Here is a 27,841-nt window from a genome sequence, read left to right as displayed (position 1 = left end):
TATATTAAATTAATCCAGATCTGCTGTTTCTGAGGTCTTTATCAACTGGAATTTACTGGTTTTATTAAAACTCTTACTTGTAAATTCCACTTATAGAGGGCGTTTAAAAAGTTGTAAGCAAAACCAGTCTGTGGTTCAGACTGTGGGTTTAATTACCGTTATTAGAATTTGACAGGAGTTGAGCTAAATATTTACGACATTTGTATTTGTTATGTGGCTGATTTCATGCCTGAATCCACTCTACTGCATCACTAAAGCCGGGTCCACACCGGAGGTATCAGTGGCGCGAAATGGCGGGGGAACGTCGCTGTTTCCAATAGCATCCATTATAGGGTTGATTTAAACTGGCCGCGGAGCAGAACATTTGAGGCGTGTCCCAGAAGCAGCACGGCGCGCCTCTAAAAATAGGATCGGATTCTATTTTTGTGGCGAGTCGCTTCTGGGACACGTCAATTTCTACAGTTAACATAGGGCTAGACAGGAAATCACACATGGTTTCAGTGTAAAATGTCAGGTTATTTTCAAAATAAAAAACAATCGCAGAGAAGTGATTTCCTATCTATATAGAATATGTCAGTATGCGTTACCTAATGGATTATTTACTGCCAGCGTCCGTCGGAAGTGCAATGGTGTGTTTTCCATGGCGTTAGTAGCGGAGAGGAATAACCTCATACATGACATCAACCAGTGATCTCAAACATGATTTATTTTTCTCGGTTTAATGGTGGTTGGCATAAATAAACCGTGACCTTTGAAGTCTCGATGGATTTTGTGATCTTGCGAGTCTGAGGCTGAGTCTCCCCCGGGGTGGATTGGCACACAGAGAAGCGTCCCGCTGCTGTTCCACACCGCTGATGCCTCCAGTGTGGACCCGGGGTAAGAGCCAAAACAGAATCACTATTAGGGATTTATTTGTTATAAAAATAAATAAATCTATATCAATGTGATGCACTTTTGGTCAATTTCCTGAGCAAAAACAAAACATCTTTTGTTTGCTTCTTGTTTTATTCATTGATGCTGAACTTTAACAGTGTGTGGGGGAACCACTTTGTGACCCCGTTTGTTGCACGCTGAAGGCTGGCTTTAGCTCAGAAGCACCAGGGGAGGTTGTGTGGGCTTTTTTTAATGAACTTCCTGTTTCAGAGTGATGAATAGGTGTGTCTGAGCTTGGTGTCTTCTCCAACCCTTCACAGGGCTCAGCTAGCAAGGCACTCAAAAGCAGAGCCTTGTGCTTCCCACACACACACGCAGAAACAAAAACATTCATGTATGCTAATGGTGAACCCAGAATGTGCACAACCACATTAAACGATGCACTTAATCAGTGCAGCAGGAAACTCTAGAGCAAAAATCAAAAGCATAGATTCTTGGCAAACAAACCGAGATTAAAGGGCAAAAACAACACACTTGTTATCTAAAGACAATTAGTAAGCAAAAGAGCAAGTTACTGATGCTTAAAATAACAAGTTTGCTGATAATGTATTGATGCCATTCAAAAAAACTGAAAAGAGGCTATTCTCTTTTGAAGTTAGATGAACACAGTTTTTAAAAATAATTCTAGATATTAAAAAATCTGCAAAACTGTTTTATGATGTAAAATAAAGAATCTGGGAGGGGCTAGAAAATTCCTGAAGAAACTTTAAAAGGGACCTGCCCGCTGGCAGAGCAGCCGGTCCCTTAATTCTGCAAATTTAATGTATTTTTCTAATAATTTTGCCATCATAGATCTAAACGCTTAGAAAAGTAATAGCACACCTCCCACGGCGAAGTCGATAGTTTTGATGTATAATATCTTTACATCAATCCTCACACTAGCATGTAGCGACGGTGGAGAGGAAAACTCCCCTTTAACAGGAAGAAACCTCCAACAGATTCTGGATCAGTGTGAGCAGACATCCGTCACGACTGACTGAGTTTTGAGAAGACAGAGCAGGGGTGGTGGTGGTGTTCTTGTTTGCTACTCAGACTTTTTAACTTTGCAAAATAAATGGTCTGCATCATGATGGACAAACAGAAAACTGAATTAGAAAGAACGTTTTCTGAGGAGCTGAAGATCTTTAAACAGCAGCTTCAACAGAAATCTTCCGTCTGTGAAGGACTTCAAACCAGTTTGAGCAAAAAATTTAACAGCTGAGACTCAATAGTGAAGCTGAACTGGACACAAAAGGATGTTAAACTCTGAGATTTCTCAGCTGAAGAAGGAAATCAGTGAATTAAAGCAAAGAAACTCGAATGTCAGCTTTCAGAAAACTGAACTAGAAAGGAAGTTTTCTGAGGTGCTGCAGATCTTCAAGCAGCAGCTGAAGGAAAAATCTTCAGTCTGCAAACAACTTGGAAAGTGTCTCAGTGAGGAGAAGCAGCAGAGGCTGAGCTGTGAAGCTAAAGTCTGTGAGATTTCTCATCTGAAGCAGCAAATGGACGAGTTAAGTCAGAGAAACGCAGATCTCAACAGAAGAGTCTGAACGATTAATCGGACAGGAAGTTTGCCGAGCAGCTGGAGAGCTCCAATCAGCGACAAAAAAAGTTCAGTTTGTGAAAATGTGTTCGAAATTTTCTCCGACAGTCAAATCATTTTCTTTAATCCTCCTATTGTCGTATTTGGATAATCGTATTTTCAAAAAAGCAGGAAAAAGTAAATAACTAAATAAAACTTAGAAGAAACCACCATGTTCATAATAAACCACCTTACTCAGAATATCTATTCAAAGCAGAAAACCCCCAACAAAAGCTTTGTGTCCTTTTTTGTGTTAACTTGAACTCCCCGTCCACTTCATTGAACTGGTGATACTGTTTAGGTTGTGCCAGCCTGCTTTCTTCCTTTTCACCTCTCTCTCTGTTTTGTTATGGTAACTGCTCTGGCTAGTTGACATAAGCCCGTCACTGATGCTGACTTCTATCCCGGCCGTGCAGCTGCAGTGTCTGCTTTGTTTCTATAGAACAGCAGAGCACATATCTTCCACACTTCTTCACCTACTGTGATGCTGAGGTAATGTGCTGTGATAGTGCGGGCAACACGCTGCATCAAGCATCCAACATAAATGTAAAACAGTGCATTCATTTGTTTTATTTCTCTGGCTGCCGCCCACGTTGAACGTAATTCTTTTTTATGCGTTCTGCAGATTTTTTTTTTGTTTTACGTTAAACCAGTGGTGCTGTCCATGGTGCTGAAAGAGCATAACACAGCTAATATCTCTAACGGGTGCTAATGATTAGAATTTGTGTAAAAATTTCCATTTGCTTAGATAAAAACACTACTCTTTGTTTGTTTTGTTTTAATTCACACATTTATATCAGTGCTTTTATTTTGTCAAGTAAAAAAGATTCATGTAGGACAATCCTAAGATTTAAAAGGCCCACAGCGTTTCTTGATTCGGTGCACTTCTAAACACACTACAGTGGACACTTGACGATATGTCTATCTGATTGAGTTGATCATTGACTGAGCAAAAACTTATATTTATCATCAAAGTTTAGTTAAAGTTCAAACCACCCCAGCACAGCTCTAAAACTCTGTGGCTTTAGCTTCCCTAAAATGTGATGTCTGAACATTTTAGGCTCCACGTAATCAGAAACCTTCTGCTATCATAGATGTGAGCTTTCATTGTAAAGTCTATTGATCAAATATATACTTTTTAAATGTTTAATTCAAAATAACTTTACAAGGATGAAAAACATCAGAAACAGGATCACAGGTACAGTGCTCAGTGTGCTTTGATGCTCTTATTTTGAAAATATCATAGTATTCTAGGTGTGTTTTTACCTGGAGAGGATCTATTTCCAAATTAATTTCCCATGTTTAAAGCAGCTTAAAGTAGTAATATGGAAATTTCCCCCTTTCAGGAGTTATATAGGATTTTTTTTTAAATACATAAGGTAATATAATGTAGGCAATACCCTCGCTGACCCACCCCCGCCCACAGAGTGTGATTGTTTTCCGGAGTGTGCGTGTGTGTGTGTGTGTGTGTGTGTGTGTGTGTGTGTGTGTGTGTGTGTGTGTATATATATATATATATATATATATATATATATATATATATATATATATATATATGTATATGTATATATATGCGCTCTGCCATCAGATTTCTATTAGCCTGGCAAGCCATCCTATATATGTGAATATAATATAGGATGGCCACGATCCAAAGGGAAAAGTTCAGTCATGGTGCAGAATCTATGGTTATCTTTCGAACGGTCTCTACGTGCTATTGAACAACGAACAAGGTGAAATACTCATTGCTACAGAAGTCAATCAACGTGGCAGTCTGCCATACATCATCGAAGAAGGTGCAACTTGATCAGAAAACATACTTTTCACACAATGTCTGTCTCAATCGACAAATCAAACAATGTAATGCAATAATGCAACAATGTTTTAAAAGTGTCAGGGATAAGGTCAGCACAGCTGTACGAGCTTTTGTCATGGAACAAAGTTGTTTGGTTGCAGCTGCTACAGCAGATTGTGTGTTCAGTAAAAACTGACCTTTGGGATTTAATGTTTGTCTAAATTAAAACGTAACTCAGTCTGAATGTTTGGGTCGTACAGCTATTTCTTGGAAGCTGGTAGGCTTCAGGCAAGTGGTTAAGCCAGATTTTATTCCCAGATTAAAGTGAGTACATTGTAATGTCATGACTCAAATGCACAGAGAGACGTGTTGCTTTAAAGGACAGTTCATATATTCTCTTCCATGTGTTGGAATTTACATAAAACTTACAGTTTAGGAAGCAGATAACCAGTCTGTCATTGTCTGACATTGGCGTTGGTGTTGTTAAACCAAAGACTTTCTGACAAGATAAGTTGAATTGATTAACCTTTATTTATCCGTGGCACACTTGACATGTCGTGCTTTGTTCAGTCCTGTTTAATTGTGTCTATACAGAAATGCCTGGAAGGGAAGGACGGCTGAGCAAGACACGCACAGACCACCATCCCTGCCCAGAGTTATTTTTTCATCTGCTTTTTCGCCATAGATGGAAGAGACAGCTTCTACAACATATCACAGTTTATTAGCAGTGAGCCGGACCTGCTTTGTTTTTCTCTTTTCACTAAACACTGTTCTTCTTGCAGCAGGCAGAACGAAGTGCCGACATACAACATGCTTTTGGGCGAAAACACCCTATGGACGAGTCTACTCACTTCACTTCAGCGCCGAGAGGACAAATACTTTCACAGCCCTCAGCACTGCTTTACCGCAGATGTCCAAGTCCATGTCCAACTGTGAAGTCCCAGTGATCCCCAAGGGGCCTTCAGACCAAGATATGCTGCATCTTACTACAGAATTACTGCCTGTCAAGTCTTACATCATTAATTCTGTGAAGCGTCGACAAACTGTTAGCTGTCAGGCTTTCAACTGGCTCTCTTCAACCCCCCTCTGTCTCCCTCTCACATCGTATAGACCTCATTTGCAGATAATAGCCCATACAAGAAGAAAAGTGCTCTTTTTAATTATCCAAAAGATTATGAGGTTTGGGTTGTTCCTGAATGCTAATAGATGGATGCCAGCTGTGTATCTTTGCATAAGGAGGACTTTATTACCCTTACTGTTGCTGATGGCTCACAGCTGATCTTTGCACACCTCATTTGGCTGGAAAATAAGAGACTGGATGCGAGACTTGTGAGCACTCTGACATCTGATTAGAGACTAAATGTCAGAACTCAGATAGTAAATGACAGAAACGAAAAATGGAGGTACTTCATTTTCGACAATAAAATATAGCAATAAGATGATTTTGTGGTAGCAAAGTCATTAAATTAAACATTGATTTAGGAGAAAATTGGGATAGTTTGGTGAATAGCCTCTTGTGTTATCGGAGCATTTTTAGGACACTTGATTGATTTTCAAGTAATTAATTAATACATAAGTGACTTTCTTGTGGTTTTTTTATATATATTATTTTTGGACATAAAACCGTATTAACCTTATTTGTAGTGTTTCTGCTGTAGGAGGCCTCAGAAACTTCTGCCTGAAATGTGACCGGGAGATACGATAGGTCGGTCTTTTCCATACGGTCCTCCCTACATACAAAATTGGACCTTTCGGGACTTTGCTAAGACACCAGCATAGTGCCACTTCTTATTGTCTTTTCCTTCTAACACGCTTCATTAGCAACTTCCAATTTTACAAATGACTGTTATTTTTGCATTGCCTACCATTGTCATTTGACTGAGTTAAAACCAATCTGCATGAGTTAATCACAAGTCCAGCCCTACTCAGTTACTTTGTTGATTTCAGAAATTTCCAGGAAAATGGGCCTGTTGAGTCTGAACAGAGCAAATCAATGTGTGTGTGTGTGTGTGTGTGTGTGTGTGTGTGTGTGTGTGTGTGTGTGTGTGTGTGTGTGTGTGTGTGTGTGTGTGTGTGTGTGTGTGTGTGTATATATATATAAGATTTTCCCCTTTGTGCGTAAGAGACTCTCTAATAACAGGTCAGGTCAGGTGTGCTTCTGCTCGTTCTTCCACAGTGTAGGCCGACGACTCGGCTGCACACGTTTTATTGTGAAACTGACTGCTTTATGTCTGATTCTTTAGCTGACATAGCTTTCTGCTCTTCTCCAGCTCTCACTCCCACTATTTGGTGCCACTCCGCAGGTTACTGGGCCAAATGAAGAAGGCCCTGGAAAGCGCAGCAAATCCAGCTTAGGAACAGAAATATGTTACTTATTTTAAAAACTCTGATTGAATGTCTGATTTTTTAAATTATGTATAAAGAAAAAATAATTTCAAATATCATTTAGAAAATCTTCGTCCTATATTTCCTTTTTTTGATCTGACAAAATAATAGAACAGATTTCAGCAAATGAAAAACACTCATTAATTACATCTGGTTTGCAGAGGTATACAGGACTTTAAAATTACTTTCGTGTAGGAGAAAATTGGGATAGTTTGGTGAATAGCCTCTTGTGTTATCTCCACAGCAGACATATTTATTTTCTTCTCTTTAGTTCTGTATTTTCGTCTCGGCTTGCTTAGTGGCTACTTTGTCAGCGATTGTGGGAGACAAAATAATTGCCTCTGTATTTCCTGAATTGATTTCCTGCACAGTTCTAATACAGCGGTCAGGTCGGCGCTCGAGCACCCGTGACAGCCCTTACTGCTGAAAGACTTTGTGTTTCCAGACAAAAAGAAACACTTACAGGTCAAGGCTTAATTTTCTACCACTGCTTACTAAGTGTTCACAATCAAATCTGAAATCTCTTCTAGAAAGTCCAATTTTGTCAAATTTGGAGGGTCAAGAGACGATTAATGGTTTTGAGTAACCTGAAATTGCATAAATATATTTCTATGGGCTTGTATATGCATCTGAGTTTTATTAATATGAATTTTAACTGGTTGGAATTAACTTTTTATTTGCAGTAGCAGTGACAGAAATGCTTTATTTATTAAAGCTCACATTCACTGTTTTTTTTTTTGTTTGTTTAATACATTTTCTGTGATCTCTATGATTATTTAATGCCTTGTGGCTCGTTCTCTGGGGGAAAAGCTCTAGTGTTCCTGTTTCAGGAAGTAGAAGTTAGCCGAAGAAGACGGGCAGAAAATGACAGGATATAGTGTCTTGCTCATTAATATTCATGATATGTGGACATCTCGCCTGTGATTGGATAACAGAAACGCAACTTTACCACTGACTCTGTTTACTCTGCAACGTTGATGTTTTATCGCCACAAGTAACACAAGCCTGGAGGAATTCTGCCATGTGGTGGAGTTGCTAATGTTAATGGTTAGCTTTTACTAGCCAAGACGTGTCTGGTTAATTTTGATGCTGAGCTGTTCCTTCATATCAGAGTGAAATGACCCAAACACAAGGATTATATTGATAAAGGTAACAGATTTATGTCAGTAAAGTCCATGTCAGGTTACAGGCATTGGTGCACCGGCCTGGAGAACCTTCACAGCCCAAAATGGTTCTGCCATTGTGGCAGCTGCCTATTGATTACAACTCCTCAATCAGCCTTCCTAAAAACTCTATTTTTTGGTAAGGCACATTCCTCAGTTTGCTTCCAGCAGCACACATGATTGTAGAAGTGGTGGCGATGGAGTCACCGGTGTTGAGGTGCCTTAGAATATATGATATCTTGGCAGAAGTTTTAGTTAGCTCTTCACAAGGGCCTCTAAGGTAAACATCCTTCCCTGGGATCCAAACGGATTGGGCGACACATTATTTTAAGCTGCAGTTAATCTAAACTAAATACAGAAATACAACATTATATGATATTTGTTCATAGTCTCACATATTGTATACAATACAAATGCTCTGCTCTCTCCTGGTTGCTAAAGCAGCAACAGCCTTCTGTGATCATGAGCCTAAAATGCATGAGCTCATGATCATTTTCAGTGAGATGTAAAGTGACCAATCATATTTCAAAAATAAGTACAAACCTTTTCTCAGTGAACTTAGCCTTTAACTAAACTAACTGATGTGCAAAACCAGATATTTTTATTTATGGGTCAGGTTGAAGTAACGCAGATAGGATAATAAATGATCGTAGCAGCAGTAGCTCAGGTGGTAGAGCGGGTTGCCTCATGATCGGAGGGTCATGGGTTCGATTCCAGCTTTCGCCAGGGGTATCCTGCTGTTGTATCCTTAGGCAAGACACTTCACCCAACTTACCTGTGTTAGTGGTGGTCAGAGGGGCCGACGGCGCCAAATGGCAGCCTCGCCTCTGTCAGACCTCCCCAGGGCGGCTGTGGCTACAAGTAGCTTACCATCACTAGCAGTGTGTGAATGTGAGAGTGTGTGAAAGCGTCTTTGGGTGTCTTGAAAAGCGCTATATAAGTTCAATGCATTATTATTATTATTATCGTGTCAGTGAAAACAGCTGATCTTTTACACAGAATGTTGTCTCTGAGATCTGCATCTTAGGGCGAATGAAGATGTTCAACGGAGATATCTCAGACGTGGCTAGGAGCTCCCTCTGACCATAATCAGGAGGGATTAGTAATTAGTCTGATGGAAATAAAATAACGGGGAAACCTACTGATTAAAAGGTCAAATCGGAGATAATTTTTTGAAATAACGTTTTCAATTTAGAGATCAATTAACTGTTTAAAAACATTTTAGTAACATGTCATTTTTGGTAAGATCTTTTTTAATTATTCTTTATTTAGCCAGGAAAGTCCCATTGAGATTAAAAAGGGAGGTCCTGCCTAAAGGTTGGTTTATGCTTGACGCGTCTGCGAGGTCCGCACGGCTCCGCGCGGAAAAGTTGCGTCATTTTAACAACCACGCCCCTCCACCGCGCCTCCGCACGGCCCAGCATTTCCGCAACGCGCACCTCGGAAAATTTCTAACCACGCGGACGGACGGACGGACGGACGCGGAAAAACATGGCGGACCGGCAAGAACTAGTATGGCAGAGGTTCATAAATAGACATTTGTATGATTCAGCTCTCAGAGATCACCGTGATCAACATGTTGTTAATAATTATTGGAGAGAAATAGCTCGCACTGTCGGAAAAGACGAGGACGCTGTTAAAAATGCTGAAATGCCGTGTTGTAAACAGTAATTTCTACTTCTACTATGGTGTAGTGTTGGATGTTTGCCGTAGAGCTCCATGCTGCCCCGTTCAGTTTGGGAGAATATTGGCTCACCACAGAGACGAGCCGCACGAACCATAAACACTGCGAGTTGTGAAGCGCATTCCATCCGCGAGCCGCATCACTGCGCGGAAAGTAAATGTGTCAAACACAAACCAAGCTTGAGAGGCAGCAAAAGACACAGTCACAAAATTTAAATTGTTATCACTCGCCGCATGTAAAACAAAGAGTCAGCCCTTATTGTTCTGTAAATCACAACACACACACACACACACACACACACAAACACACCTTGCCTAAAAAACAGCAGGTAGCAGAATCACTCAAAAGTGCCTGCCAACCTTCATTAGCTTCTGTTAGCTCAAGCATGTTGCGGGGATAAAACATAACTTCTGCCCTGCAGCAGAAAGACAGAATGAAGGGCTTGCATTAATGAATGGGCACGCTCCAAATATAAATGCTGCCAAATTTATCAGGTGGAAGAAAGTTGTGACTGACTTGACTGCAGCCCCCTCAGCAAGTGAAGCTCACAACGACGAGTATGTGGGCGGAACAGGAAACATTCTGTAGATGAAGTATAAATAACACTGATACACTGTGCGAGTATAAATATAACTGACAGGGCCTGTATGCTTGAAATAACTACATACGCACATACAAGCAAGTTAAAGTATTATAAAAGCAAAAATATCTCAATTACATAAAGTAATTCTCTGCCATTTTTATGTGGGTTTCTATGTAAAACAAACATTTTGCAGATTTATCTTCCTGATCAAACTGTTTTTTCCAGTCAGAGGAGAGATGTCCAAATATCAGGAAATAAGACTCCAAATCCTGTCCTCTGCTACTTTCTCCTCCAGCTGACTTCTACGACCTCAAACAGGTGAACTGGAGATTTCTTTTCTCCAGAAAACAACTTAAAAAGCATTATTTTCTACTGAAGACCTCTGCAAATAAATATGAGCTCAGATGTGCCTGTTTCAGGAGGTAGAAGTTAGCTGGAGGAGAAAGTAGCAGGTTTTGAAATCTTGCTTCCTGATATTCTGACTTCTCTCCTTTGATTGGCTAACAGCAACGGGACTCTACCACTGACTCTGTTTGCTCAGCAGCGCTTATGTTTTATCTCCACAAATAACACGAGCCTGGAGGAGTTCTGCTGCGTGGTGGAGTTGCTACGGCTAACAGTTAGCTTCTAGCCAAGACGTTCTCTGCTGTTTCCTGGATCCTGTCTGGTACGAGTTAAACCCGGACAACAAAAGAAAAGAAAAGACTAAACAAAACCAGGAGAGGCAGACCATATATGAAAGTGTTGTCCACTTGGCAACACAATCCAGCCTTTCTCCTCAGTGGCTCATTGAGGTGAAGGCTCCTTTTGAACCGTGTCTGCGTGGATTTATGACAGCATGTTTCACATTTTTAAAAAGTACTCCTCATGACATGCTGGATCAGTAGAGCGAGTGGAGACAAAGGGAGTGAGAGTACATTAGCCCTCTGATGTCAACGCAGGCATCTATTAATGAGCAGCCCAGAAACGTGTCGATCCTGACTAACCCTGCAGCGGGCTGCCACAGGAGGTCTGGCTCAGGACTGCCAGACAACTGCAGGAAATTAATTATTTAAACATTTAAGTGAATTTGGGCCGAGGGAGGAGATGTTAAGAGAAGGACAAGGGGAATAAAGGGAATTGTCACAAAAATGTGGTCATTACGTCTCCATTCAGAAGTAACAGTCTTATAAGTTATCACCACATCTGTGAAATGAACCCTGTGAGTCCAAAATAAGTGCATACTACACAACAGTCATCAAATTTGAGCTTTTTCAAGTTTAGAGCAACCAAAACACTTTTGACATGTTATCCAAAATAGCTTAATCCATCATAATTTGTTAGGGTAATAAATATTAGCAGCTTTCCTTTTATGTGCTGAGAGGCTAGGACTTATTTGAAGGTAGAAGTTGGTCAACATTAAAGTTTTAATGCTCAACATGTTATTTTAGCATCCACCTAAACATTTGCATCATGTTATTTATGAAGGACACGTCTGATCATTAATGTAATAAAAGGAGAAAATGAATCAGAGTAAAGTGCATCTACAAAACATAGATTATCATATCAATCATTTATATTCAGAGATTTAAAAAAAGAAGAAGAAAGAAAACTGAACAAGAAAGTCAGAATAAAACATTCAGTGATAAACCGTAGTTCAAAGGATTTTCTTTTATTTCCAAATCTGAGAAAGGTGACTTTAATGATGGTAGTTTTGTTTTGTTATTTTGCGTTTTTCAGCTAAAACAAGTTAGTCCAAGATTGGGTAGTGTAACATTTTCAATAGTTCACCCAGCTTTGAGACTTTGGGACATAGTTTAACAATTTAAAGATACATTAAAATGCTAAAATCTGGCCCTGTTCTATGATGTAAAGTATGTTTCATCATTTATATTTGCCCAAAGTCCCTCTCCTGGCCTCTACAGCAAAACGAATCAACTATGTGAGCCTAGAGCGTTGACCAACACAATAGTGTATCCACAAAAGGACGCTATCAATCAACAAAAATTCTGTTCCCAGCATGCACTGCAGGGTTGCGCACAGTCAGCTCAGCACACCCACAGACATCATATGTATACATCCCACAGACTGGAGCTGCCTGTTGGAGCTGGCTGCCATCTTGGACGGGTCCACATTCGCCTTGCTGATTACATTTCTACTGAAGAAGGGGTTTACCCAACTAAAAGACACATTTATTATGCTTTTTAACTAAATCAGATAGCATGATAGTTAAAATATAAATGCAATTAAATAAATTAAATACAAATATAAAATTCCATCAGGCTAGAAAAGTCAATAATAAATCCCATATGATCTGTTTTCAATAGTTGGCTAGTTGTTACATCTGTAGGCTGCACAAAAAATGGGCATCGTTTGCCACCGTGCGTTGAACCCATCCAACATGGAGGCGACGCTGTTACGCTCTCCAGAGCCCAAAGGGGCATCTACGTATTTATGTCTATGAGCACACTAACCTAGCTTGAATGCTAAGTTGACCTTCATTGATTTAATGTTAGTCCTTAAGCTAACTAGAAGAGGAGGGAGGGAAGCGAAAAGGGTTTGTTTGGTTTTTTGTGTACTGAAGCCAAGTGATTAGCGTAAAATTCTACATTACACTAAATCACACTATTGATTAAGCCTATTGTAGCATTAGCAGGGGTGTGCTGCTAGCATCACACGTGTCAGACCCTGTCTGTTTAAGATGCTTCCTTACTTGAACACTGCAGAATTGATTCAAACGAGGGATGAGCAGCTCTTGACTAACCCAATGAAGACTAAGGAGATATTTTAGCAATTAGAATCAGGTGTCTGAGCAGGAACTCATCATAAGCATCACTACAGTAGCTCTACCAGGCTATGTGTGTGCATCCATGTTGTGACATGAGGCATGGCTTTCAGCTCATTCCAGAAGGGATAGCCAGTCAATTTTCTAAATCTTCTCCTTCACTCCTTGATGACATCACGCCACTACGGACCACAGCTTTAGATGTTTTCATCAACAAAATAAGCTCTCAGTAATATGATTGCATTACCTGATCACGAATCCACTTCAGCTTATTAAATAATTGTTTCCATGTGAAAATTTGTGGTTTTCTTTAACTACTGATGTATGCCTGTCTGCAACACATCAAAGTTATTTTAAGGCTGTGTAACCTATTTTAGTTTGGTCTTTATTAAACTGTACACATGCCCAGTTTGTGACAGTACAGCAATCGATATTTGTATCACCCCGTTGTCAGCCGGATGCACAAGGTAAACAAAGCTGAGCTGATTGGCAGGCGTTCCACTCTACAGGATCCAGAAAAGACTTCCCAAATTGTATTCAAAAACAACACTCTTAGATTTAAATTTTTCTTCACAGATGAGAGCTTTGCGCACGTCACTTGTGTTTATTCTCCAGTTCCTGAAACTGGAGAATAAACAGTGATCAAATTGACACAATCCCACAGGGACTACACACACATACACACCTAAACACACATACTGGACTTGCACCTGCTTATGAGACAAAACAGGAAGACAGGCGACCAAGAAGCAATATGAGAGGTGGTGGGCAGATTCCTGTGAGCTAACAGAGCCCTGCTGCTTTTCCTCTCTCTTTGATTTTCTCCTTCTCACCCTCTGTCATGCCAAAGTCCAAAACCCAGGAGAAATCAGTCACCCTGCACACTGTGGCGAGGGAGCTGTTGTGTGTCAGCGCGATCGTGAAAGTGGTGTGTGTCAGAAGGAAAGAGAGTACCGTGAAGATGGAAGACAGAAGGGGAGGGAGAACGGGGAAGGAAAAAAACTGTTTTAAATTCCAAAGCATAGGACTCTTGTCTCATATCGGAAAACTGATGCTGCTGTAGATAGAAGATGTCAGTCCAAACAGGGGAAACATCCTACAGCAAATAGAAAAGCTTCCGTGTACTGTACAGATAGAGAAGTGAGGAGAATCCACAATAGTTTCTGACCTCACAAAGATAATACCGGGTTTGAGCTGAAGCACGCCACTGTGAGAATGACCTCTTAACAACATCCACACATGCACTTCAACCTCCTTCTTTTCACTTGTCAAAACAAGTACATGGTATGAGATGTTAGCAGATTTAGTGTTTTATTTTGTAAACATCACCCTTCGGGCTCCCCTTGGGTGTGTCCTGGGGAGCCCTTCACCTTTTTGAGGGAGCCAGGCTCCCCCTAGCTCCCCTGTAATTTGAATGATGCATATTTACGTGTTTGTTTTGCCTGTTGCTGTCTTCCCCAAAACATCCACAAAAACCAATGAAGATTTATACTTTGATTATGCAAGTGGTGAGCAGCAGCAAACATACTGCAAATCCTCTAATACTGGCCTGTATTCCATTACCAGCCGGGTCTCCTGCATTCGCCGGTCTTGCTGTCAGCGGGGGTAAAAAAGGCGGGTCTCTAATAGTGGCCGGCTTTACGGCACAAATCTAACAGCTGACACAAATCCAGTTTTGATAACTTTAAAATTAGAGCTGAAACAACTAATCGATTTAATCGATTATAATCGATTATTAAAATAGTTAACAACTTTTTTAGTCATCGATTAGTTGTTTAATAATCATATTTTACCGCATAAAGTCTATTTTTTACCACAATCTGACATCGGTTACAATCTGTTAAATTTGCCGCCAGTGTGTGGCAGTAATGAGCCACTGATCTACCAGTGGAGCCGTAGAAGAAGAAATGAGCCAATAAGTGCCCTCGGTTTTCATGACGTATCACGTTACTGACGCTCATCTTGCTGTGAGAGATGGCGGATCAACAAGAAATATGGAAGAAAAATAGAAGCGACAAAACAAGAGAAACCCCGGACAAAAACCTCACGATTATGGGAGCACTTCACTAGATGCCTTGAAAATACCGGTGACCTGCAAAATATGCAAAAACCATGGCACGACGGAAGCACGACGTCCCTAAGTGAACATTTGAGACGAAAACGTGGGGGCTGATGCAGCAGAGGAATGTCCGGTAAGTAACAGAAAATAAACAAGCTAACGCAGATCACATTTGGGACTTAGTGTTAGCTGAGTTCGTTATAGTGGATGTTAAACATGTTTTTTTTGCCGCGTCAGTTTACGGTGTTCTACTTCTGATTGACTAGATGCAATCGTGAATCTCCTCCGTGTTGTGAATCATGCGCTTGCCAAATTCAGCACGTCTGTTTATAAGAATGTTCTCGTTAAGAGAAAAACGGCACAAACCCAAAACTATGTTCCTCATTCAAAAAAGGACAACTCCGCGGTGAAAAATATACAGACGAGCTGTGTCCAGGTGAATATAACGCGGCATAGTTGTACGCTTTCAATTTTTAAATACAGGAGAAATTCAGAAAGTCCTTTTTTTAACTATTAAAAGGCTGTTTTACTATCTAACGCCGTAAAACGCCTCACAACACATTTTTGTCAAATTAAATGATCACTGTATACTGTTAATTAATTCAAATAATGTAATATTGATTTAGTGTTGTAGTGTGTGTGCTGCTTTATTTTATATGTGTACTTAATTCAGTTTATTTGTGTTTCTTATGCAGAAAAAAACAAGCAACGATGGACAACTACATGGGGAACAAGACACTCACCCCCAGCAATGCATACCACTTACAAACTCTATTCCAGATTCTACATTATTTTTTATGGAATTTACCTCTTATATTTTGATGCCAAAAAATTATTCTGGACTGATATTTTGCACTGTTTAGCTCATTTTACACCGCTGACTGTGTTCATGTGCAATAAAATAGATTGCAGTCAACTGCACAATTCTCTTATGTTTTTCTTTTTCTTAACTGAAATGTATTCATCTTTTGTATAGGTTAAATAGCTAAACAATAACAAACCGATTAATCGATTAATCGAAAAAATAATCGACAGATTAATCGATTATGAAAATAATCGTTAGTTGCAGCCCTGTTTAAAATACAAACAACAAAATTTGTTGTAAATGTTCTCTATGCGTACGTGCGTACAATGTTAACTGTACATTTTCAATAAACGAACATAGTGTTTTATAGGTTCAGATAGGCACAAAATCTTGTTTTTATTCATTTTACTGGTCGTTTATTTTGCTCAAAAATAAATGTATGCCTGCCTCTGATTCTGGCCTCCTTCCAATAAAGACCTGGACTATGATGCGCTTGTGTAAATAAAGGCCCAGGCCTGTATTACAGGATTTATGGTATATACAATTTATTTTTATCATGAAGTGTTAATTGAACCATTAATTATATATTTTATTGGGTTTTACATTTATGTCCTGATTAAATAAAATTGATTGATCGGGGCAGCAGTGGCTCAGGTGGTAGAGCGGGTTGCCTCATGATCGGAGGGTCATGGGTTAGATTCCAGCTCCCGCCAGGGGTATCCTGCTGTTGTGTCCTTGGGCAAGACACTTCACCCAACTTGCCTGTGTTAGTGGTGGTCAGAGGGGCCGACGGCACCAAATGGCAGCCTCGTCTCTGTCAGACCTCCCCAGGGCGGCTGTGGCTACAAGTAGCTTACCATCACTAGCAGTGTGTGAATGTGAGAGTGTGTGAAAGCGTCTTTGGGTGTCTAGAAAAGCGCTATATAAGTTCAATGCATTATTATTATTATTATTATTATTATTATTATTATTATTATTATTATTATTAATGGTTTGTGTGAACAAGAATGTGATTTAGAAGGGGTGTTCCCTGGGGGGCCAGTGGGCGGGGGCAGCAATTTTACCGGGGTGGCCACAGCCCCTCTGGCTACCCTATGGGAGCGCCTCTACAGACTAATGTTCTCTCAGATAAGTAAGAGTTATCAATGCACATGTGGAACTCATCTCCAACCCTTCTCATTCTGTCTTCCACCAATCAGAGGAGCAAGAATCGTGAGGGATTGGCGAGTGAATTTAAAGGGAAATGTGAGTAAACTGCAAACAAATTTAGAGATAAATAAGACACTCTAGGATTAAATAACAACAAATCATCACACAGCTGACTTACGTACAATTCCTCACAAAAGGTAGTTCTGCGTGAATCCAACTAAAAGTTTGTACAATTTCTTGTAATTTGTGTCTCTAACTAGTTACCAAGTTAATGTGATTTATTTAAAAGTGAAAAATTCTCATTTTATTGTGAAAGTTATGTCTGCAGTCATTGGGTGAGTTTAGTGAGGTACGTCTGTTTACAAGTCCATTATGGACCAAGGTCATGCAAACGCTCACTAGTGTGGTTACTTCAGACTAACATGCCTCAGACGTGCATGTTTTTGGATTAGGATGGATGTAAATGGGGAAAACCCACACATGTGCAAGGCCAACATGCAAACAGAAAAACTTTTGCAAAGAGATGAACTGATGACCTTCTTGCTTTGCAGCAATAGAGCTATCTAGTGCAGCACCGTGCAGTCTGTTAGGATCAAAACTAGTGCATTTCAATAACTGCACTCTTTTGTATTTATAGCTGGGAAGCTGCACAGCTGTTTTAGACTCAACATGGAGACAATCTTGAATTTGAAAAGCACTAATGATTGCGTCCATATAGATTTTGTCACAAAATGACGGGTTTATTTATTTATTTTTTTCATTCTGGAGATCTCTAGATCAAATCAATAACAAGAATCAACATGCTGGATTCAAACGCACGTTTGTGTAGTTAAAGCACGGTGTGGATAGACGAATGATGGAACAAAATTCCTGAACTCCATCATTCATCTTATTCTGAAAAGGTGGAAACAAACTGAAACTGGTCTCTGTATCCCTTTAAAACATTAGCTCATGGTAGAAATGCTGCCTTAAACTCTGGCAACATGTTGAGATTAGATGCTTGTAAAAAGTAATCATAGTAAAAACAACAGAATTTTTTGTAACTGCAGCTTTATAAGTACAACTGTTCAAGCCCTAAATTACTCTAAGTTTAAAAATAACGGAACCAACCTGTGGCAACTTATGCTTGATTTGTTTACAACTACTGCACTGCTTTCTTTTACAAACTTCCTCAACAATAAACTATTATTAAGCAACGGCGATGATAATCCCATTGGTAATCTTTGCAATTAAAATTTTCAACCTAAATTACTTATCAGGTCTAAGACTAGAGGAACCAAAAAAGAAGAGAAATTAATTTTGCTATGGCCCCTAAGGCACCACAAGAGATGGGGGGAAAGCGCCAATAAAAAATTAGTGCACCATTTCTCCTACAGGACCCAAGGTACAGAAATGGGACTTTGCAAAATGTACAATTCCCTAAGTCATTTTTTCTGGGCTGATGGTGAAGGGCTGGGGGATTTTAGTTCTTTGTTCTGTTTTTGGAGAAAGAGTTGATGAGAGTTCAGTTCAATGGTTCAGTTCTGAAAGCTAAAGCTGCCATATAATGACTTTCTCAGGTTAAAGGGAAGAAGGAAAGGAAGTGAAAAGAGGCTTGATGGTAAAACACCATCATCAAAAAGGGGATTTCTCTGCTGAGTCTACACTATTCATATTAAATGTTTATTATTTATTTATCTTTGGTCTGTTCTTACTGTGTCTAGTTTCTAATTCCATTTTTGGTTCTTTTTAAAACACAGAAAAGGTTTCTCTTTACCTTGTTGACTGTTTTGTTTGCCGACTGCAAAACATTCTCAGAGCTGACGCTGATGGTGGCGTCACTTCCTATTCCGTTTAAACGGACCATCAGCGTCAGCTCTGAGGAGGTGCAGTCGGCAAACGAAACTGTCAGCAAGGTAAAGAAAACTTTCCTGTGTTTTAAAAAGAACTAAAAATGGAATTATTAATTTTTTTTTATCTCAAGGCTTTCTCTTGAAGCTCTCCTTCACTAGTTTTTTCAATACATTTCTTGTGGTTTCTAATATAAATAAATGCCTTGTGAGTCGTTTTCTGATAAAAAAAAAATAAAATTAAGCTCTGGTGCTCCTGTTTCAGGAAGCAGGCTGAGCAGAGGAGGGAAGAACACAGCAGGATTTGGTGTCTTACTTATTATTATTCCTGATATTTGGACATCTCGCCTCTGATTGGCTAACAGCAATGTGACTCCACCACTGACTCTGTTTTCTCTGCAAGGTTGATGTTTTGTCTCCACAAATAACACAAGCCTGGAGGAGTTCTGCACTGTGGTGGAGTTGCTAATGCTAATGTTAGCTTCTACTAGCTGAGACGTTCTATGAGGTTTCCTGGATGTCTACTTTCTATCGACAGCTACCGGCAGGAAATAGTGTTAGAAGACTGTTTTCACATGTGGCTTGCATGTTAAAGCTGCAATATAAAATCTTTAAGCTTGGTTAGCTTAAACATTTTTTCATGTATTTCAACAAAATTGTAACAAAAATATTTTGTAGAGATAATGAAAAACAATAATTAATAAAGTGGTTCTCATTTTATTAATTCATGGAGTATTGTCTCAAACTTCCACCAATACCACATTTCGGACCAAAAGCAACCATTGGACTATCCAGTTGTTGGTCTGGCCAAACCGCCACACTTCTGAACTTCCCTGGGTCCTCCACTCATCACACACTCATGTATTTAGCAACTGAACACCACTGGTGTGAGAGGTTCTCCGCTCAATAATATCAGAAAAGGAGAAACAGCTGGCTGCTACCACTTTAACTTTAGGGCAATCAGAGTCCCAAAAAGAAAAATGTAATTTGAAGTTGCGGACAATAAAAGGTGTTTGGACCTAGAAAACTGATGTTTAGCATGCTCTCATTTCCTCTGGCAGTTGGGGTTACGGTATCAGCAGGACGTGGCTTAGGGGTGACAGCCGACAGAGGAGTGAGATTCCTGTGACCATGTTTGTGTTTAAAAGCTAGCTTGTTTTGCAGATTTGCCATTACACCTTTAAAATCAGACTGATCGATTGTAATTCAGTCTCTTTAAAGCTGATCTGTATTTAGATGTTTTTAAACAATTTTATGAATCTCTAACTCATCCAATTAAGATTTACGCTTCATGCAATCTTTTTAGGCTGGGGAGTTCTCAGTTTGTTATTTTTGTTCAGAAGTGGTGCAGCATCTTGCTGGTTTCTTTGGAAACGACTCACACTTCGCCGGTCGACCAAAAGCTTCACAGCTGGAATAAAGAATGACAACAACAGCATTACACAAGAAAAGTACTCTCAGTGTTGTTTTCATGATTCTGCTCTGTAAAGTGGTGCAGTTGTATGGGTTACGTTAAACCAGACATTGAATCGACAATTAGCTGGGTAATATCAGTTATTAGACTTTACATAACTGCCTGTTTTCCACCTATTTGGAGCAAAAGGAACAAATGAGGACCGACAGGATCACAACACACCAACAGTTTAAAAGAACGGAATAAAAAACCCTGTATGTATGAGGTGCCCACTCCTATCATTCACATGAAATCTCTTTCTGCTGCACTTTGGCTCTAGACAAAACAAACATCAGCTCCTTCTCTTGCTCACAAGCATGCACACAGCAAATGGACATGAATAAATAAGAGCTGCAGTTGTTCACCACCGCCTCACGTCTCAGGAAAAAAATGCTCCTCTGCATCGGCGCAGATCAGCCCGGCTGAGTGACAGCCAGCTATTCTTGGGTATGCTCCTTTAAACGGCATCTACAAAACATGGAATGTCCTTTCTGTCCGTACGTGATGGAGCCACCATGCTGCTTCTTGTGGGGTTTTAGTATTGTGGGCTTTGTTTTCCCTTCAGCACCAGACAGATTCACCCCAGCAGCTTGAGTTGGCACTTTGAGAGCTGGAAAAAACAGCTCTCTAAACACGATAGCTTATGAACGCCAGAGAGGTGCTGAAATAAGGTGTAATCACGTACATGTAGACAGATGGCTGACTTTTTCATTGTTCTGCTAAACCAAGCCAGGCTGGTAGGTAATTCAGCGCTTCTGACATGATGCAATAGCGAGGGGTTTAAGGTTAATTTGTTGCATTACTGTGCTGTGTTCTCCGTGACAAGACACCGAGGTGTCAAATGTACATCAGTCTCAGAACAAGACGTGCCTGTCATGCCCCGCAGCACAAGAAGTTATTTAGGAAGTTTATTCTATTAAAATAGAGCTACTCGATTATAGTCAATGCCAAAATCATAGATGACACTGCTATAAAATACAAGCCACTCTAGAGTGTAAGGTACAGTCTTTCTTCAATTTACCAAAGTTTTCCATCCATTCTTTAAATCTTCTTACCCACACGTAGCTGTATTTTTTTATTCATGAATATCCGCCATCCCAAAAATTTGCATCTGCAACACCTTGTCTTTAGAAAAAAGTCCATCCACACATAATCACATGTGTAGGCATGCATGCATAGGCAGGTAGACACTAGGGCTGTCGCGGTAACCGCAAAAATGAAATATCGCAATATGAAGAAGCCCACCGCGCTGCATCATGGGCCACCGCGATTACTGAACTTGGTTCAACTCAATGATGCATGTTGAGAAGGATGGCTGCACTGGTATCAAAACGAAACGTTACTTCGCTCCTTTGGGAGCACTTTGGCTTTCAGTACGTCAGCTGCTGCGCAGCCAGAGTCCTTGGCCGAGACAGAGCTGCCACCAGCGGCAAAAAAATAATAATAAACGCTCGGAGACCTCCTTAAGTCCCGGACAAGCACTGCTTCTGCAACCGTCCCGAAGAGAGTTTGAGCCGAGCTGGAGCTCACTCGCTACCTGCAGGAGGAATGCATCCACCCTAAATAACCCCCCTGACATGGTGGAGCAACAACCGGGAGAGATTCCCTTTGCTCGCCAGAGTCGCACGCAAGTACGTGTGCGTTAGCGCAACGAGTGCACCATCCGAGAGGGTTTTCAGTGTTGCTGGAAATGTTGCCACCCCTCTCAGATCCTCTCTCAAACCGTATATGGTTAACATGCTGGTTTTCCTTGTGGGTAACAAGGATGTGACCGAGCTATAAATCACCGTCATTCGTGTGTGTGAAAGTGAAATGATAGTGCGCCCGCCCCCGGCGCGCGCGCGCCCGGTACATGTAATTTTTTATGCTTGATTTTAAACAACTAAACAAAATGGGGACTTGTTTCTTATTTGTTAGATGCTGCAGCCAAATTTGCATTTAAAAGTTTAACCTCCTGAATTTTGTTGTTTTTAAGTTCAGTCGGACTCCGACTGTCGGAGAAACAAACGTTACTGCGATCTGTGTTGTTACTGCCCTTTGATCTGCATTCAGTAAAGTGTTATTAAAGAAGGCACGGCAATTTTTAACCTTTTTTAAATGTGTAAACATTATGTTTAGATAGTACTGCAATTAAAAAAAGGGCTGCAATAATATCGCACACCGCAATATTAAGCCACCCTGAATCAGGGACACTGCCTACATCCACTAGATGATAATAACTTTGATCATCATTATGCGTTGTCTTGATGGCCCAAAGATCTTACAGCAGCCATGTGTTGGTTATAATATATTCAGAGTTCACCTTTTAACCCTCCCACTGTCCTAATGGGTGATCCTGCAAAAGAAAGTTGACCACTGAGCAGGATCCTCAAGGGATAAACCATCCTGCTCAGTGGTAAACTTTCTTCTCGGGGTTACCCATTAGGACGGCGGGAGGGTTAAGGAGAATGTTTACACGGCAGGTGGAAGGGTTACATTCTTTACTGGTGAATAAACTACCAAAATAACATTTGTTATAGCAATGATGAAGCCATAAAAATGCCCAAATTTTTGGCTTTTTTAAGATAAAAAAAACATGTAAGAGAAATACTCAGATGTTAGTTTGAAACAAATAATTCAACTTCACTTTAGAAAACAGAAAGAAAGAGATGCTATTAAGGAAGAGATTTGCTGTTAAGGAAGGCCAGATGTCCAAGAATGGAGAAAAATGCCTTTTGTTTTATTGTCCATGCTTTGAAATAAAACTATATATTCTCGAAAATGTCACTGGACACCAGCCTACAGATAATGAGGGTTTCATAATAAAAAGTAATAGAGTCACCATTTTGTCACGGGCCACCGGTATGTGTTGCCCTCGTTCTGCCATCTTAATGAACACAACCACAAGAATCACACAAGTTTAGTTGTCAGAATCAGAAGAAGTGCACATCATTCAAGCAAGACAAGACACAATAAAATCATGATTGCAAAACGTTTTCCCATGTCATGTTGTTTCCTCGTCACAAAAATACTAAACCCGTTTGGCTGCATTCATGCATTTTCCTGTTTCAGCAGCAAATTTTGAGTTTTACTGTGAAAATCTTGAAGCTAGTGTTTGGTCTGAAACTGTTCTCCCCTGGCCAGCACAGGATTGCTTAGGTGATAGGTCAGTAGGCTTGGTAGTGCAGTGGTCAGAGTGCCAGACTGGTCACTTTAACCACTGGACTACCATAGCCAAAACAGCAGCAGGCTGGTCTATGATGCTATTGTAGGTGCGGTTATTTTTGGAGCGAGTGTGGGTGGAGCTTCTTTCAAATGAACCGTTTAATTTGCATTTATGAATTCAGGCTAATGAAAATAACTTGTATGAAAGATAAATGACATCTCAATAATGCCATTGGTGATATTTTATTATATACTGTGCCAGCTTTTGCTCTCAAAGGCTTATATTGAATCTTTAATAATTGATTATTGTAGATTTTATGGATTTAGTGAAGATTTGGAGCCAAATTGAATCTGAAATACAAGTTTTGATTGCACAGCTCTGCACCCATGCAGACTTTCATATGATGTAAAAACTTTAGGTTACTATCGTAACCCCGGTTCTCTGAGTAACATGAGTGAGATGTCTCACTATGGTGAGACATTGAAACGAATGTTAAGAAAGAGAACTAAAGTTGAAAGGTTTGTTTCAAGCTGGCAAACACAGTAAAGATGCTCATATTAAGTTTTATTGATCTGACAGAGTGAGCCGGAAGCAGGCAGAGAACATAAATTCTGCCTGAGGTGGCTCCTTAAAACAAGTCTCTCATCATGATGTTCTGCACTGTTCTCTTCTTCTAGACATCAATTCAGGCATACCAAGGACTCTCTTCGAGTCCCAGGCAGCACTTTGACTTCAGGTTCGTATATTGGAGGAAATCTGCCGTACCCCTTCTTGTTGGTTCTTCTGCACAGCTGCAGTGCCTCGTCTCATCTAAACGGCTCAAAAGCAACCATTTTGTTTCATCTCTTGTTTGAGAAAACGCATGTCACAGTGCAGTATCGCAACGCCACGGCAGCACAACTTTTGTCTGTGGCTCCAAAACAAGTTACCCCTTTTATTCACCAGGCTCTGCAGAGCAAGCTTTTTCAAGTCCAAACCGTTACTGTCAAATACAGCGGACCTGTCACAGAGATCCCATCTCCAGTAATCCCACAGTGGCCTTTGGTCTGCCTGTCAGTAATAGCAACCAATAACCCAGGAAATAAAACCCTCCAGAACAACAGTGGACCGCAGGCAGCTTCAAGGGCTACTGACGGCGATCTATAAAACAATATAATAGGTTGCCTGTCAGCGAGTGTGAAAGGGAAGATCTGCGCCTCCTCGGACTCTCTGAGGGGACTTCAATTAATCACAGCAGAATTGTATCACCCTGCAACAGGAGTGTAAGGTTATTACTATCCCGGTATTCCGCCGGATGAAATGCGATGATAGCACTAATTGAGGGAGAGAAAAAGAAAAAAACAGCTGACCACACAACACTTGTCAGGCAGATGAAGGGCAGATAAAAGCACAGGGTGAGCGAGGAAATATACTTAGAGGTAGGGTTGGGGGGGGTCGGTGGTGAGAGGAGAACGATGGGAGGAACGGGAGCCATATTCACAGTGATGAATAATCAAAAGCATCCCGCATCTGTGGGCTAAGCAGCTGACACCAAACACCTGGGATTCAACACAAAATAAAAGCAAAGTGTGTTCGTAAAGACATGAAGGCGTCACTTTTAGTCCAAGTTGCTTTTCTTCTTAAGTTGGATTTTAGGAGGAAATCTCCATCCTCTGCTGTGTTTGTGTGTGGGGGGGGGCATGCCTCCAGAAGTACTGGAAATAATAAAAACATGAAGCTACATGATGGTGGCGTCCAATTTAAAGCCAAATACACCAAAACTCAAACCTGTAGCTTCACTTAAAACAAATGGACAGAGGCTTAGACGTGGCTGGGAGTAATGAAGACCACCACAAACTTAGACTTGATCAGCTTAGTTTTATTGAAGCCCCTGTGGTTGGTGGTAAAAACCACATCCATCTATAAATAAATAAATATATCAAATAACATATTGCTGATCTATCAAATTCAATTTTATTATTGCATTTCTATTTCACAACTCTGCATTTTTTAAATCTTTTTTCTCACCACAACCGTTTTTTAAATTTCATCCAGTCTTTAAAGCAGCTCTGTCCCGTTCAGGGTTTTGGGAGGGGTTATTGTTTCTCACGTCATGTTAGGAGCCTAAGCCACGCCCATCAGGAGCCTAGAACGAATAATTGAATGCAAGTCACCGGGGCTATAAACGCTTTTTTCTAATCCATTTGTTAAGTGCCATAGATTTCCCTGACATATCCTGATGCCAAGAACATGCCTATTTTCGAACAGGGGCAAAACTTATTTTAGGTTTTGTGTGAAGATATGTCCAAGACTACAAATGTGAATTACCAAATTAATGTCATCAAACCCGACACGTAGAAAAACAGACGAAAAATGGCTTAAGTTTAGCCAACTTCAAATCCTTCCTTCAGGGGGAAAAATCCATCATAAAGTCAACCATGTAGTAAGTAGCAGCTACGTTAGGGGAGAGGAGATTCTGTGGTGATGTCATATATATGCGACGCACTGACATTTGATTTGTAATCAAACGAAAGACAAATTTTTACAAGCTGATGAATCTCAACATGACTGGTTTGGTCGAAACACACATAAAACTTTTCATAATACAACATATATGTTATTCATCTCTTTTTGCTCCATTCACTTGCATTCATTTTTTCCTTTTTCGGGGATCCATGAGCCGACCGGAAAGAGAGGAGACTTAGGCTCCCTGCGCACTCAATACTCCTAGTGTCAAATTTGGAAATATCCTTTTATGACAACTTTACTTCTGTATTTTTGAGCTATAAATTAGTTTTGGGGACACAATAAAACATTCAGCACCACTTTGAAGAGGATAAAATAGCATTTATATTGAAAGAATATACATTAGATGTGTGTGTTTTAAGTGAATAAAGAAATTGGTTTAATCACATTTTTAAAGGACAGATAGACTCTGGACCTGCAGTCCAGCTGCTGTCTGACAGACTTATTACTCACTCACAAATTTTCCGGTGAGGAAATGATCCTGCTGCTTCTTCAATTTTCCTGTTATCAAGTTATCAGTAGAAAGCTGGTTCTTATTTAACCAACCATTTTAAAGGTAAATTGCCATGAGCAATGAACAGTTTTATACAGATGAAAGAGAGAGAAATTAATTGTGCCCCAACATCACATTTTCTAGCTCCGCCACTGCATATGAACAGGTTTTTTTAAAATGTTGCTGCACTAAATGAATCATCCAGACCATCTAAAGTTGGAGCATCCTGCTGCAGCTGCACCTGCACCACCTCTAACCACCAGTAGCTTTTTGATGGTATCTCAGCTAAAATCAGTAGATTTATCAATCAGCCAGCATGAAAACGCTTGCGGTTTTTAGAAACATGAGAATTCAGTCATTTTGCAGATTAAGATGCACATGAAAGTCTGATGAGAAAAGAGCTGTACTGATCACCTACCTGTCGTTTTTCTCTCAGTTAATCCAGATAAACGTCCCTTTCATTTAAGCTCCATTGCCAATCACAAGCAGCAGCAACGTGTTCTTCAGGGATTTCCTTCAAGACTCCCCAAATAACACGGAGGTGTACCATCAACCCTGTCCACGCGCGCAATCCCGGAGTCCGGAGACTCTGAACTGGGCTTCACTTGCAGACAGCGGACTCGAAAGTCTATAAAAGTTGCTCGCCCTCTGCGTCTGACTCGCAACTTCCCATCCGCCTCCTGAGCGCCACGGTATCCGGACACCGCACCGGGGAGTCGCCTCGCATAGTTTCTGTGTTGTGGAAGTGTGGGTTTTTCTGGTGCTTACAGTCCTCCATTCACACTGAGAGTACAGTTGGGCTTTGGTGGCAGCATTGTGCAGTTTCAGTAATGAAATCGGAGGAGTCCAAAGGATGAGAAAGAAGCCCGGATTCATCACGGAGCGTCTGAGCAGCGCGGCGCGGTGCCGGTGTTTTACCGCCATCTAGCGGTCATCAGTGGAAACAGCTGACTCGCATCTCCGATCAATAAAGATGCTGGTGTTCAATACTAAATACAAATAAATAAATAAACATATTTCTGTTTTATATTTAGTCCAGTCTTCAAAATTTTATCGTCTCTAATAAAAATGTGTTTTGGGAGGACAGGCTTCAATATCTTTTAGGTGATATAAAAGATTTAAAGACTGTATGGTATTATACGATGAATGCTGAGGATTTGGTTATATTTATCCCAAAAAACATCTTTAAACTATTAAAGTGTCGTGCCTAATAAATGACTGAGAAAATAATCAAATGTTCATTCTTGTTAATTTTTTTCATTCATTTTCAGTTCGATGCTGACCTTAAAGGGACAATGTGTAGTTGTTACCATTAATCTCTGGAAATATCCATCGAAATGTTGTAGTAAATTACTTAAAAGATACCCAGTTGTTGTAAAATAACCCAGTTGTTGGCAGTTTCATAACATGTAACCATGAAAATCTGTTCTAAAATACATGGGAGCGGGTCTAAGTCTCTGGGCGACGCCATATTGCAGTGGTTCCCAAACTTATTTAGCCGTGCACCCCCTTCTATGTCCCGACCATGTCGACGCACC

The 27,841-nt window shown here is 40.3% G+C and overlaps 1 protein-coding gene across 1 annotated transcript in view; it reads right to left on the bottom strand.

Annotated features, from left to right (window-relative positions):
* The window catches only part of tafa3a (TAFA chemokine like family member 3a), a 146,160-nt gene extending 118,866 nt beyond the window's left edge, over positions 1-27,294 (bottom strand). Inside the window, exon 1 of the mRNA XM_015958656.3 lies at positions 26,722-27,294. The gene's annotated coding sequence lies outside the window, so the exon portion shown is untranslated. The remainder of the gene's footprint in view (positions 1-26,721) is intronic.
* Positions 27,295-27,841: the final 547 nt, after the last annotated feature.

The sequence above is a fragment of the Nothobranchius furzeri genome, chromosome 3, assembly GCF_043380555.1.
Source record: "Nothobranchius furzeri strain GRZ-AD chromosome 3, NfurGRZ-RIMD1, whole genome shotgun sequence".
NCBI lineage: Eukaryota > Metazoa > Chordata > Actinopteri > Cyprinodontiformes > Nothobranchiidae > Nothobranchius > Nothobranchius furzeri.
Note: the sequence above shows the minus strand (reverse complement) of the source record. Positions and strands in the feature narration are given on the sequence as shown.